The following is a 5119-nucleotide window of genomic DNA, read 5'->3' on the forward strand; positions in this document are numbered from 1 at the left end:
CGACCACAGCCTGGCTTCTCCCCGACCTGCCCGGCTCAAGTTTCCCGACCCTTTGTCCCTATGGGGGACCCGCGTCCCTGGCGACCGCGTGGCCAGACTGGTCACTCTGTTGGACGCGGCCTCGCTGGCTTCCTAAAGGCACCAACTCGCCGGAGCCTTTCGAGAGGGCGCGCCCTCCACGCTCCGGCCACCTTGACCTTGGGCCGCGCGGCGAAATCTCAGTGCCGCCGGGTCTGAGCCACGGCCGGGGAAGGCGCGCCTGGCCCGAGTCTGGCTTCAGTTTTGCTCAGAAGTGGAGACAGAAAGGGCCCCGATCGCGTGAACTTTGAAAAGGGAATGCCCTCTAGTCCAGAAATTAGCCAAGAGCGGGCGTCCGGGGTCCGTGCGCGCGGGGCGCGGGGCGCGGGGCGCGGGGCCATTCTCCCACGGGCGCATTTCGCTGGGACGCGCGGCAGCGGGTTGGCGAGTGCGGATGCAGGTGCGAGCCTGCGCCTGTGACTCACCCGCTAGCAGGTGGCCTTGGCTTTCCAAGCGAAACACTTCCTGGGGTTTCCAGGCTAGTGCAATTTCGTATACTTTTATGCTTTTCGACAGAGGCCATTTTTTGACCCGTACAAATATTTTTAAAGCACTTTCAAAATCTATTCCATAAATGGGAGGTGGAATCTAAAAACCTCTCATACTTTTACCTCCGAGAGTGAATTCCGGGTAATATTTTGGCCTGTGTCCTCCAATGTTTTTTCTATGCTTATCCATGCATATTGGACATACTTGGGACAAGGCCTTGCAAGGATGTATTCTGCCCTTTTCATTTAACGCAATTGTGAATATTTCTTCCATTCTATTAGATATTCTTTTATAACACGATTCTTAATGGCAGCACAAATGTACAAATAAATTGTCTACATTTTTTCTGTTTTTCTATATCGTTATAGATCCGTTCTTCACATCTCCAGAAATCCTCTGCGAAGACACCCAAGTATTGTTTAGAAGCAGCCTTGTGTCTGCGAGAGGGAAAAACCCAGCCACCTGTCGCAGTTAGCCGGTCCCAGGCCTGACTCATCCGTCCAACAAATATTTAATCAGTGCCCGCCATCTGCCACTGTGCGGTTCTGGCCTCTGCTCGTGAGCCCGGCAGAAACGGTCTGTGCTGTTTTCTCCACAGTGTGTTTTAACCCTGGTGCCGCGCTGGAAATATCTCTTAGGGTCACATTTAACATGAAATAAAATCAAATGCTCGATGGCAATTTCTGAATGGATGGCTGTTGAGAAGCTGGAGGAGACTAGGGAGCAGAGAGAAGGGCAGAAAGTTCCATTCTAATGGAACTTACGTCATCGATCGTTAACTCCTGCTGCAGAGCATCCTGAAGGCAGATCCGGAAACTCTCACTGAATTACTCCCACATGTTTGTGGGCAATGTGGGGAGAAGGTGAGAAGCACATACCGCTGACCCTGACAGAGGCCACATCTGCTAGGAGGGCCTCATGCTGGCACAGTCACTCCTGCATGCTCACACAGACCTCCATCCCGCGAGCCCTTCCAGCATTGGGCGAAAGCCACCAAGGCCCAAACCGAGCAAGCCTCGGACTCCAAGCTCAGCATCTCGGGTGAGAGGCGGCCTCCTGCGTCACGTGGAAACTTCAGGAAAAGATCAGAGTGCTCCTACTTCTGCAGTTCTAGAAATATCCTTAAAGGCGTGAACACACGCCAAGTGGCTGGAGAGGACAGACACTGTAAGAGGAACCCTGGACTGGCATCAGGTGTCATCACCCAAACTCTGCCGCACCAGGCACTTTTCTGCTGCATATCTGAAAGGAAAAGAACGTAGTTGCTCAAAAGGAAACCAGGTAGAGATCGCAGATTTCCTGCTTTGGGCGCCTGGCCTCGGGTGCGCCAGGGCCCTGAGGCCCTGCTCACCGCTTCTTGCCTCTCACCGCGGTCACTGCTGCCACCGAGCCCCCCGCACGGCCGCCGTGGGGTCCAGCCTCCCGACCAGATTGACCCATTTAAACATAGATCAGGTGGCTCACTTCACATTTTGAAAACGTGTCAATCCACTGCCACAGCCTCTGAGGTTCCATCTGGACTGACCGTGCCTGCTTCACTAGCTCCATGGGGTCCTGCTGGACGCTCACCCTCCCACCCCACCCACAACAACAACTCATTCCCCTTGAGGGCTTGGAGTTGCTGTTCTGTCCGCCATTCCTCCAGGCCTTCCTGGGGCCAGTCTTCGACTTTATTCTGATTGGAGCCCAAATATCCTCTCCCCAGAACATGCTTCCCAATGAACCTGTGCGTACCTCCCACCTGTGTACTCATCACGTATTTCTGTGGCTGCCGTGACAAAGTACCACAGGCTTAAAACAACACACAAGTCTTCCCAGACAATTCTAGAGGTCGGACATCCAAAATCAGTTTCACTGGGCAGAAATCAAAGTGTCAGCAGGGCCGCATTGTAGCTAGCATCTTGCTTCAGTGGCCACACCGCCTTCAGCCTCTTCTGTGGTCAAATATCTCGCTGTCCTCCCTCTTGGCAGGACACTTCTGATTACACTCAGGGGCCGCCTCGGTAACCTAGGATAGTCGTACGTACGGGCAAATACAAATTAAAACTGAAAGTCTTCATTCTTCCAGGTGCAAAAAGGGAGAGACTTTCCCCCACAACCACCACCCTTTCCTTAGAAAACTTGTCATTGTGAATTTTTCTCTGACTCTTGGAGACGTAGATCTAAATCAGCCTCTTGCCAGCTTTACAACCCAGGACTGTCTCTCTCAAGGACCCGGGAGCCATCTGTTTGAAATGTAAATATCAAGGGAGATAGGGCTGTGTCTCCCAGTACCCATGGGAGGGTGGGAGCCTAATCTGGCTCCAAGCTGCAGAACCACCTCCTGTCAAAGATTGTTTCGAGGTTTTGTTTTTGTTTTTGTTTTTTTGTTTTTTATGAACTCTGTGTGACAAATGATCAAGTCCTCTGACCGGAGGCCTAGCTCTGATTTATCTTGAGAACACGTGTGTGCTGGGGTTGCATCTGCGGGGCTGTATAACCGGTGAGGTTTCTTTCTGCTTTTTGCAACCTCTTAGCGGAGAACAGTGAGGCTTGAAGGTGAAGGTAGGAGTGGGTGGTGGCCTTGGTGTTCTTCATAGCACTTATCACCTACTTGAGATTAGTGAGGTATTTCTTCCTTTAGATGGCTTTTGTCTAATTACCCACCACAACATAAGTCACACAAAGGCAGGGCTTTGGCCCGTCTTTTTAACCACCAAGTAACCGTAATCGGCTCAAAGCATGCCGTCAGGCTCACGGTAGGTAGTAAGGGTCTGTGGACCAAAGGAATGAGGAAATGTTAAGAGGTTGACCCCTCGATAAACTGCCAGCTCTCTTCCCTCGGCTACTGCTTCTTAAGCAGGTGTCAGGGGTCTGGCAGAACTCTCGGTGAGAGAAAATACCAGTTTTTCTTATAGGAAAATTCGAATCGATATGTGAATGAGGTAACTCATTCAAGGAACTTGGAAGAAAACTTGAGTCGATAACTCTCCCACTTGAACATATTCTTTTACGTGGAACATTATTCCAGAATAGCTGGAATCCGAGAACCTGTAGGGAACCTCCGGCTCCAGGGGGGGCCAATGGGACCAGAGTCACACCCTCCACTCGCCGGCAGCCACGCTGACCACTGGCTGGCGATTCGGTCCTAGGACCAGACGCTGGAGGAATCACCTTGGTGTCTCAGCCTGAAGAGAAAGCATCGGACTTTCCCTAGAAATCTATACTTCTACCCTTTTGAGGTCAGATCTCATCTACTATGACGGTGCTGTCTTTTTCTACTGCAGACTGGCTTCGGATTATATCTTCTTCAGCTTAATTCAAAAGACGGATTTAGAAACCAGTGTGTCTCCGTTCTTGGTTTAAAATCTACCAACTCGATTTAGAAACACGAGGACATTCGAAACAGAATCCCTGCAAAGTTTTTTGCAATTTAGCAGAAGCAGGTGTGTTTTCAAGTGTTTTGTTTCCTGCGAGTGGCGTGTGCTGTTGTTTACGAGAGCCATCTGTCCGTGTTCGCCAGCAACCAAAATACCGCCTCTCACCTTGGCTCATTTCTGTCCAGACTCCTCTCGAATTAAACCACTTGGAGACCTGGAGGGAGTAGGCACCTGGCTTCAACTCAGCGCCTTCTGATCGGCAGCAAGACCAACCCTAGGTCACAGTTAAGTTCGGTGTCCTCGGAGCTGGCCAGTGAAGTCCTGTGTTCTCAGAACTGGCTTGCTTTCGCTGTCTTAAAAGCATTCCAAGAGGGTTTTCTTCAAACAGGGTTTAAGGTTTATTTCGTGAATTTTATTAGAAACTACAACAACATAGCATGTTTACCTACTACGTAGTAACAGCCTATTAAATTACTACATTCAACAAATGACATGCTAAATAATATTAGTTTTAAAAAGAACAACATGAAAACTATTTCATTTCATAGCATCTCAACTGTGCTCAGCGCCTCCTACTGGCTGAGTTAGTGCCTGTGCTGGCTTATGGTCTCTAACAAAATTGCATCTGGTGTATTGAACAAATTGGCATGATTTATGGGTCAGACGGAGTTAAGAGAAGTTCTTAGGGTTAAACTAAGAACCAAAAAGTGATCACGGGCGACCTTAGTGTGTAAGAAAAGGAACTCCGCAGCCGGATCCGGGGAGCGTGCTGTTTAAAAGGACAGAGCTCGGGCTCACCACCTCCACCTAGTGGTCGATCCTTGAGTGAGGTTTAGGGAGCTCGTCCTGGGATCCGCCTGCCTGACACTCAGCTTGGTATTTGAAAGTGACTTTTAAAAATGCACATAATACGAGTGCAAGTTCCTTTTACTACTCTGCCGAATTTCCTCCAAAGAGCAATTACAAGTTTTAAAGTGTTAATGGCATGTTATGTCAACATCAGGCGGCATCCACGGATGAAAATCCAAATCCAAGTTCCAGCTCTTGCCACATTAAAGCATTAAAAATGGCATCCTGATCGCTTATCTTTTTTTTTTTTGGAAGATAAGTGATAGGATTTATATGTTTATTGTCAAAAAGGCAATTTTTCTTTCGGCTCAGCGTTAGCCATCCTAAGCTTGTGCTCTTGCTCA

Source organism: Pteropus alecto, unplaced genomic scaffold, assembly GCF_000325575.1.
Source record: "Pteropus alecto unplaced genomic scaffold, ASM32557v1 scaffold48, whole genome shotgun sequence".
NCBI classification, from domain to species: domain Eukaryota; kingdom Metazoa; phylum Chordata; class Mammalia; order Chiroptera; family Pteropodidae; genus Pteropus; species Pteropus alecto.